General features: G+C 40.5%; 1 pseudogene; it reads right to left on the bottom strand.

The window, feature by feature from the left end:
• Positions 1-1054: 1054 nt before the first annotated feature.
• On the bottom strand, positions 1055-1911 carry LOC136121977 (elongation factor 1-alpha 2 pseudogene; annotated as a pseudogene).
• Between the last annotated feature and the right edge of the window lie 8486 nt (positions 1912-10397).

Raw genomic sequence — 10397 nt, forward strand, 5'->3', positions numbered from 1 at the left:
CCTCCCATCCTCCCTATCCCACCCCTCTAGGTGGTCACAAAGCACCGAGCTGGTCTCCCTGTGCTATGCGGCTGCTTCCCACTAGCTAGCTGTTTTACATTTGGTAGTATATATTAGCCCATGCCACTCTCTCACTTTGTCACAGCTTACCCTTCCCCCTCCCTGTGTCCTCAAGTCCATTCTCTACATCTCTGTCTTTATTCCTGTCCTGCCCCTAGGTTCTTCATAACCTTTTTTTTTTTTCTTAAGATTCCATATATATGTGTTAGCATACGGTATTTGTTTTTCTCTTTCTGACTTACTTCATTCTGTATGACAGACTCTAGGTCCATCCACCTCACTACAAATAACTTAATTTCATTTCTTTTTATGGCTGAGTAATATTCCATTGTATATATGTGCCACACCTTCTTTATCCATTCATCTGTGAGCTGTTGATTCTTTAATGTCAGCTTTATTGAAGTATAATTGACATGTAAAGTTGTAAGATATTTAAAGTGTACATTGTGGTGATTTGATATGCATATACATAGTGAAAGGATTTCCTGCCATCTAATTAACATATCCATCATCTAACATATTTATCTTTTATTTGGGGGTGTGTGTGTGAAAACATTTAAGTTCTATTTTCTTAACAAATGTAAATGATATATATTTAATGCTAAATTAATTTATAACAAAATAGTCAAGATTATTCAAGAGGGAAAGGATAGTCTCTTTAGTAAAGGGTGTTGAGAAGACTGGACAGCCACATGCAAAGAGTGGTCTTTTTTTTTTTTTTTGACTACTAGTTATATTTTATTAATCTTAATAAATACATCAAATGTTGGGTAATTTTTATAGTGGAGATTGCTGAGGAAACTGCAGGGGACATGCTTCATTTCTTGCTCGGCTTTACTGCTGACTTGGTGACCTTGCCTGCAGGATGACTTCTCATCCACAGCCTTGATGACTCCAATGGCCACTGTTTGTCTCACGTCCCGCACAGCAAAATGGCCTAGAGGTGGGTACTCACAGAACATCTCCACACACATGGCCTTGCTGGGGACCATCCTTACATCTGCACAGTGGCTGTATCGCCTGACCTCAGGGCCTTGGGGTTGTCAAAGGTGACCTCCATCCCAGGTTTCAGGAAGCTGGTCTCCACGCAGCCCACAGGCACAGAGCCAGTGCTCCCAATCATGTGCACACCTTGTAGAGGCAGCCTCAGGGGCTCGGTGACCAGTTGAGTGGGAGGGAGAATGGAGCCCAGAGCTTCCAGGACACTCATCCCTGTGGCATTTCCCTCCTTTCTCTTGACCTTCCAGCTCCTGGACCAGGCATGTGGATGCTGGGCTATGCTAGCCCAAAATGGGCACAAAGGCCATGACTGCCAAGTTGTAGCCGATCTTCTTGATGTAGGCTCTCACTCCCTTGATGGAAGCATTGGGTGCTGTGGGTGGGTTTGTCGGAGTCCATCTTGTTGACAGCCGTGATGAGTGGCTTCACACCCAGCATGTAGGCCAGTAGCGTATTCTCCACAGGTCTGCCTATTCTTGGAGATGCCTGCTTCAAACATGCCTGTGCTGCTGGCCACGATGAGCGTGGCACAGTCACCTGGGATGGGCCAGTGATAATGTTTTTGATGAAGTCCCTGTGGCGTCAGTTATCGTGATGTAATATTTGGTTGTCTCAAACTTCCATAAGGAGATGTCATGGTGATGCCACATTTCCTTTCGGCCTTCATTTTGTCTAGCACCCAGGCAAACTTGATGGAGCCCTTGCTCATCTCTGATGCTTCCTTCTTGAACTTCTCATGGTTCTCTTGTCAGTACCCCCACGCTTGTAGATGAGATACCCAGTGGTGGTGGACTTGCCAGAGTCCACATGGCCAATGATGATAATATTGATATGGGTCTTCTTTTTGCTCATAATGGTAGATTCATTAGAGTCACTGCTGATCCAGATATTAGCAAGAGCTGCAGCAGCTGTGAAGCAGGTATTGTGTATTATTGATGCTTCCCTTTCCTACCTCCCATTCTTTTTTTTTTTTTGCGGTACATGGGCCTGTCACTGTTGTGGCCTCTCCTGTTGCGGAGCACAGGCTCCAGACGCGCAGGCTCAGCGGCCGTGGCTCACGGGCCCAGCCGCTCCGCGGCATGTGGGATCCTCCTGGACCGGGGCACGAACCCACGTCCCCTGCATCGGCAGGCGGACTCTCAACCACTGCGCCACCAGGGAAGCCCCTCCCATTCTTTTTATAACTGATGCCAAGCAGAATTTGTCTCCACCACTCCACTGTAGCCTCCTTTCCCAAGGTCTTTGATACCTTCCATCTTGCCAAACCAGTGTTCAGTTCTGACTTTATTTTACTTTCTCTCGCAGTTATCGTTGACATCTCTCTCCTCCTTGAAATTCTATCTTTCCTTAGATAGCTGACACCACAATTTCCTAAATTTCCATCTATTATCCTCAATCTCCTCTGCCAACTCTTTCTTTTTGCTTTCTCTTATGTAATTCTAAATATGAATTGCCTCCTGGTGATTATACCTTGTCGTGTGGCTTTATATACCACATATATCCTGATGATTTCTAAATTTATAGATCCAGCTTTTTTGACTGTAGTCATATATTGAATTGCTTATTTTTTTAACAACTTTATTGGACTATAATTGTTTTACAATGGTGTGTTACTTTCTGCTTTATAACAAAGTGAATCAGTTATAAATATACATATGTTCCCGTATCTCTTCCCTCTTGCATCTCCCTCCCTCCCAGCCTCCCTATCCCACCCCTCTAGGTAGTCACAAAGCACCGAGCTGATCTCCCTGTGCTATGCAGCTGCTTCCCACTAGCTATCTATTTTAAGTTTGGTAGTATATATATGTCCATGCCACTCTCTCACTTTGTCCCAGCTTACAATTCCCCCGCCCCATATCCTCAACTCCATTCTCTAGTAGGTCTGCATCTGTATTCCCATCTTGCCCCTAGGTTCTTCATGACCATTTCTTCTTTTTTTAGATTCCATATATACGTGTTAGCATACGGGATTTGTTTCTCTTTCTGACTTACTTCACTCTGTATGACAGACTGTAGGTCCATCCACCTCACTACAAATAACCCAGTTTTGTTCCTTTTTATGGCTGAGTAATACTCCATTGTATATATGTGCCACATCTTCTTTATCCACTCATCTACTGATGGACACTTAGGTTGTTTCCATGTCCTGGCTATTATGAATAGGGCTGCAATGAACATTTTGGTACATGACTCTTTTTGAATTATGGTTTTCTCAGGGTATATGCCCAGTAGTGGGATTGCTTGGTCATATGGTAGTTCTACTTTTAGCTTTTTAAGGAACCTCCATATTGTTCTCCATAGTGGCTGTATCAATTTACATGCCCACCAGCAGTGCAAGAGGGTTCCCTCTTCTCCAAACCCTCTCCAGCATTTACTGTTTGTAGATTTTTTGATGATGGCCATTCTGACCACTGTGAGATGATATGTCATTGTAGTTTTGATTTGCATTTCTCTAATGATTAATGATGTTGAGCATTCTTTCATGTGTCTGCTGGAAATCTGTATATCTTCTTTGGAGAAATGTCTATTTAGGTCTTCTGCCCAGTTTTGGATTGGGTTGTTTGTTTTTTTGATATTGAGCTGCATGAGTTGCTTGTATGTTTTGGAGATTAATCCTTTGTCAGTTGCTTCATTTGCAAATATTTTCTCCCATTCTGAGTGTTTTCTTTTGCTCTTATTTATGGTTTCCTTTGCTCTGCAAAAGCTTTGAAGTTTCATTAGGTCCCATTTGTTTATTTTTATTTCCATTTCTCTAAGAGGTGGGTCAAAAAGGATCTTGCTGTGATTTATGTCATAGAGTGTTCTGCCTATGTTTTCCTCTAAGAGTATGATGGTGTCTGGCCTTACATTTAGGTATTTAATCCATTTTAGGTTTATTTTTGTGTATGGGGTGAGGGAGTGTTCTAATTTTATTCTTTTACATGTAGCTGTCCAGTTTTCCCAGCACCACTTATTGAAGAGGCTGTCTTTTCTCCACTGTATATTCTTGCCCCCTTTATCAAAGATAAGGTGACCATATGTGTGTGGGTTTATCTCTGGGCTTTCTATCCTGTTCCACTGATCTATCTTTCTGTTTTTGTGGCAGTACCATACTGTCTTGATTACTGTAGCCTTGTAGTATAGTCTGAAGTCAGGGAGCCCGATTCCTCCAGCTCTGTTTTACTTTGTCAAGATTGCTTTGGCTATTCGGGGTCTTTTGTGTTTCCATACAAATTGTGAAACTTTTTGTTCTAGTTCTGTGAAAAATGCCAGTGGTAGTTTGGTAGGGATTACATTGAATCTGTAGATTGCTTTGGGTAGTAGAGCCATTTTCACAATGTTGATCCTTCCAATACAAGAACATGATATATCTCTCCATCTGTTTGTGTCATCTTTATTTTATCAGTGTCTTATAATTTTCTGCATACAGGTCTTTTGTCTCCTTAGGTATGTTTTTTTTTTTTTTTTTTTTTTTTTTTTGCGGTACGCGGGCCTCTCACTGTTGTGGCCTCTCCCGTTGCGGAGCACAGGCTCCGGACGCGCAGGCTCAACGGCCATGGCTCACGGGCCCAGCCGCTCCGCAGCATGTGGGATCTTCGCGGACCGGGGCACGAACCCGTGTCCCCTGCATCGGCAGGCGGACTCTCAACCACTGCGCCACCAGGGAAGCCCCTTAGGTATGTTTATTCCTAGATACTTTATTCTCTTTGTTGCAGGGGTAAATGGGAGCGTTTTCTTAATTTCACTTTCAGATTTTTCATCGTTAGTGTATAGGTATGCAAGAGATTTCTGTGCATTAATTTTGTATCCTGCTACTTTACCAAATTCATTGATTAGCCCTAGTAGTTTTCTGGTAGCATCTTGAGGATTCTGTATGTATAGTATCATGTCATCTGCAAACAGTGAACAGTTTTACTTCTTCTTTTCCAATCTGGATTCCTTTTATTTTTTTTCTTCTCTGATTGCTATGGCTAAAACTTCCAAAACTATGTTGAATAATAGTGGTGAGAGTGGGCAACTTTGTCTTGTTCTTGATCTTAATGGAAATGGTTTCGGATTTTCACCATTGAGGACGATGTTGGCTGTGGGTTTGTCTTATATGGACATTATTATGTTGAGGAAAGTTCCCTGTATGCCTACTTTCTGGCAGGTTTTTATCATAAATGGGTGTTGAATTTTGTTGAAAGCTTTCTCTGCATCTATTGAGATGATCATATGGATTTTCTCCTTCAATTTGTTAATATGGTGTATCATGTTGATTGATTTGCATATACTGAAGAATCCTTGCATTCCTGGGATAAACCCCACTTGATCATAGTGTATGATCCTTCTAATGTGCTGTTGGATTCTGTTTGCTAGTATATTCTTGAGGATTTTTGCATCTGTGTTCATCAGTGATATTAGCCTGTAGTTTTCTTTCGTTGTGAACATCTTTGTCTGGTTTTGGTATCAGAGTGATGGTGGCCTCGTTAAATGAGTTTGGGAGTGTTCCTTCCTCTGCTGTATTTTGGAAGAGTTTGAGAAGGATAGGTGTTAGCTCTTCTCTAAATGTTTGATAGAATTCACCTGTGAAGCCATCTGGTCCTGGGCTTTTGTTTGTTGGAAGATTTTTAATCACAGTTTCAATTTCAGTGCTTGTGATTGGTCTGTTCATATTTTCTATTTCTTCCTAATTCAGTCTTGGAAGGTTGTGAATTTCTAAGAATTTGTCCATTTCTTTCAGGTTGTCCATTTTATTGGCATATAGTTGCTTGTAGTAATCTCTCATGATCCTTTGTATTTCTGCAGTGTCATTTGTTACTTCTCCTTTTTCACTTCTAATTCTATTGGTCTGAGTCTTCTCCCTTTTTTTCTTGATGAGTCTGGTTAATGGTTTATCAATTTTGTTTATCTTCCCAAAGAACCAGCTTTTAGTTTTATTGATCTTTGCTATCGTTTCCTTCATTTTTTTTTCATTTATTTCTGATGTGATCCTTATGATTTCTTTCCTTCTGCTAACTTTGGGGTTTTTTTGTTCTTCTTTCTCTAATTGCTTTAGGTGTAAGGTTAGGTTGTTTATTTGAGATGTTTCTTGTTTCTTAAGATAGGATTGTATTGCTATAAACTTCCCTCTTAGAACTGCTTTTGCTGCATCCCATAGGTTTTGGGTTGTCATGTTTTTATGGTCATTTGTTTCTAGGTATGTTTTCATTTCCTCTTTGATTTCTTCAGTGATCTCTTGGTTATTAAGTAGTATGTTGTTTAGCCTACATGTGTTTGTATTTCTTACAGATTTTTTCCTGTAATTGATATCTAGTCTCATAGCATTGTGGTCAGAAAAGATACTTGATACGATTTCAATTTTCTTTAATTTACCAAGGCTTGCTTTGTGACCCAAAATATGATCTATCCTGGAGAATGTTCCATGAGCACTTGAGAAGAAAGTGTTTTCTGTTGTTTTTGGATGGAATGTTCTATAAATATCAATTAAGTCCATCTTGTTTAATGTATCATTTAAAGCTTGTACTTCCTTATTTATTTTCATTTTGGATGATCTGTCCATTGGTGAAAGTGGGGTGTTAAAGTCCCCTGCTATGATTGTATGTTTACTGTCGATTTCTCCTTTTATGGCTGTTGGTATTTGCCTTATGTATTGAGGTGCTGCTATGTTGGGTGCATAAATATTTACAATTGTTATACCTTCTTCTTGGATTGATCCCTTGATAATTATGTAGTGTCCTTCTTTGTCTCTTCCAATAGTCTTTGTTTTAAAGTCTTTTTTGTCTGATATGAGAATTGCTACTCCAGCTTTCTTTTGATTTCCATGGATAGTGACCTGTGCTCGCACACAGGCTTCTTGGTGGCGGCAGCAGCGGCCTTAGCGTCTCATGCCCGCTTCTGGGCTCCGCACTGATAGCCGCGCCTCGCGCCAGTCTCTGGAGCTCCTTTAAGCGGCGCTCTGAATCCCCTCTCCTTGTGCACCAGGAAAGAAAGAGGCAAGAAGTCTCTTGCCTCTTTGGCAGCTCTAGACCTTTTCCCGGACTCCCTTACGGCTAGCCGTGGCGCATTAACCCTTTCAGGCTGTGTTCACGCAGCCAGCCCCAGTCCTCTCCCTGGGATCCTACCCGAAGCCCGAGCCTCAGCTCCCAGCCCCCGCCCGCCCCGGCGGGTGGGCAGACAAGCCTCTCAGGCTGGTGAGTGCCGGTTGGCTCTGATCCTCTGTGCGGGAATCTCTGTGCTTTGCCCTCTGCACCCCTGTTACTGCGCTCTCCTCCGCGGCTATGAAGCTTCCCTCCTCCGCCACCCGCAGTCTCCGCCCACGAAGGGCCTTCCTAGTGTGTGGAATCCTTTCCTCCTTCACGGCTCTCTCCCACTGGTGCAGGTCCCATCCCTATTCTTTTGTCTCTGTTTATTCTTTTTTCTTTTGCCCTACCCAGGTACGTGGGGAGTTTCTTGCCTTATGGGAGGTCTGAGGTCTTCTGCCAGCGTTCAGTAGGTGTTCTGTAGGAGTTGTTCCACATGTAGATGGATTTCTGATGTATTTGTGGGGAGGAAGGTGATCTCTGCATCTTACTCTTCCGCCATCTTGAAGCTCCTTCCAAAAAAAACCGAATTGCTTATTTAATAACTCAATTTAGCAACAGAGCTCTTGATTCTACATGTCCTTACCCTTGCTTCTCCACCTATACCACCAAACTTGTTCTTCTACCCTCTCTTCATTCTCATTAAATGGCCCCTCTTTTCAACCAGATGTAGGGTTAAAACACCTAGGCTGCATGCATTTCCATTTCTTTCATTTATACTCCCCACATTCAGTAGGTTCTGTTGACTCAATCTTTAGAATATATGCCAAGTGTAATTAATTTTTACTAAATTTACTACCCCATGAAAGCCACCATTGTGGATTAATTTCGTGTAGCCCACTATTTTTCCCATGTTCCCATTTCTGGAGCCTCTCATAATTATTTCGTCACGTGACAGTTAGGATAATCTAATAGTTTCTCATCATATTTGGAACAAAATTCAAACTACTTACCATGACCTACAAGGCCATTCATGACCAATCCCATCTACCTCTTCATTTTGAACCTTTCTCTCCCTTGCCTTTTATAATCCAGTGAAGAGATGTGAAATGATTTATAATATATTTTAGAAGCAGAATTAACAATATTTGTTGATGGATTAGATATAAGTGATGAGGAAAAGCAGTGGATTAAGGACAGCTCATAGGTTTTGGTCTGAGCAACAAAGTGGGTGGCAGTTTGCAAAACTCTGACCCAAATGAATGGAGTGATGCTGTGAAAGAGAAATTTCTGAAAAATAAAAGAAAAAATGGTCTTTTTATTGGTTTGAATTTTTCATGGAAGAAGGTAAAATAAACATATTCAGAACCAAAATACAGTAGCTTTGATTTCTTGTGAATGGGATCTTTAGGTAGTTGATTAATTGAAAAAGTCTGTGAAAGAACAGATTCATTAAAAATGGTACTTACATAACTGAAATCTTTTATTTTAGCTGAGAACATGTACAAGATATTCATTCACCAGTTTTTTAATGTAGGTTCATTGTAGTTTCTTTGAATATGGATCCATTGATTAAAGTTCTCTCTTGTTTCTTTTACATAAACCACATCCATAATATATTGTATAATATTTCTAGTTTTGATCTGTGTAAACTGAAGCTAAAACTTAAATTCACGTCTGAAGAAATCTCAAGGCAGAAACTTCCAGACTTTTATAACTTTCTCCAGTCTTTCGCAGTTATGTCCCCCACAACCAATTCAACAAAAATTACTTTTCACTTACTTGCTCTTATTACAAAGCATTCATTGTATTTTTTAGACCACATCTTTTTGTTTTCTCACTCATATTTCATCAGATATACATTAATACTAATTAAAATTACAGACTCGCAATAGCAAGTACACCTGAAATGAAGGGGTTTGGAAACAAATTTAGCCAATGCTTGGTAAGCCTACAATGCAACTGAAGATGGCAGTTGCGTTTGGATTTTCTAGGGAGTGGTTTACTAGCTGTGACAGTTAAGTATGTCTTAGGTATCAACTACAGTATATGGGACTGAAAAGCATTCGTTATGCTGGTAAAATGAATAAGGGAAGGTTATTTAAGAGAATTTCTACTGTGTACATACACTATATCTCACATTCATAAAAATATATTTTATGTAATGTATTGTGTAAATATCGATATAGTGTAAATATCGAAAGCCCTAGCTTTCAGGAAGAAATTCTCACAGCAGTTTCCCACCCCCTCATGGAGTAGTATAGGATAGGGATGTACAAGACTGGAGATCAGGATAGCAGTTACCAATCTGAGTAGAATTTTGCTAACTGCAGAATGGTGTCTTTAAAGAGAAAATAGAAATAAAGGAACTAAAATGGCTTTTGTTGAACTTCAAAGTCAACATTTTAGTGCCCCAAAATGTGCATTTGGACATAATGACTATGTTTGGCAAGAAGGAGGATTTTCTGGGATTGAGAGCGTCAGATGGTAAAGACAGCCCTGTCAAGCTTGAGAGCAGGGCTGTGTTCCTGTTTGGGAGGCTCCTGGTATATGTATCAACAGAACATCCTTAAATGTCAGTGTTCACCAACACAAATGAAGTAGATAATGATTGTTAGTCAGTGACCGGTGTTATAAATTAAAGCCTTAACTGTTGTCTTTCAAGTTAACAAACATTTATGGATCGACTGCTATGAGCATGGCCCCGTGCTTTCTGCTACGGATGCACAAATGAAAAACATGATCTATCACAAGTTCATACTCTGGTAGCAAGTAGGTATTTCAGAACTAATTATGATATAAATCAAACTAGAGAGTGCAACGATGGCCATATAAATTTTTTATTAATTTCCCTTTTCAGTGAAATTTGGAAGAAGTCAGCTGAATCTGTGTAAAGCACAGATGTAGGGCAACTTACATAACCACTCTTGGTATAGATTTCTCACCTTTCAAATGGGCTAGCTATATCCTGGGAGGCAGTGCGCATTATTCAAAATGATATTTTCACTAGGTACCTCCATTTAAGAGATGCCAATTAATTCTATATTATTTATAGCTGAAGAATTTTTCTTTGGCATCAGACTTCTGTGTCATTCTCCCAGTGTTTGTTGTCATTGGAAATTCCAGTAGTCTGTCCTTCACGCACCTTCCACTGAAGTGGGCATAATATTGGTTAAATGGGACGCTTTAGTGTACCCTGAACATTAAAGAATAGTCTGGCTTTATTTAGTAGCCATTTATTTCTTTTTAACCAGTTAGTTCAAATTATCCCCATCTCTAAGATATCAGCACACTTCCAAACAGTCACCTTCTTCTAGTTAGGTCAAAGCCCACTGCTAGACACTGTGATAGGACTAT

The sequence above is a fragment of the Phocoena phocoena genome, chromosome 4, assembly GCF_963924675.1.
Source record: "Phocoena phocoena chromosome 4, mPhoPho1.1, whole genome shotgun sequence".
NCBI lineage: Eukaryota > Metazoa > Chordata > Mammalia > Artiodactyla > Phocoenidae > Phocoena > Phocoena phocoena.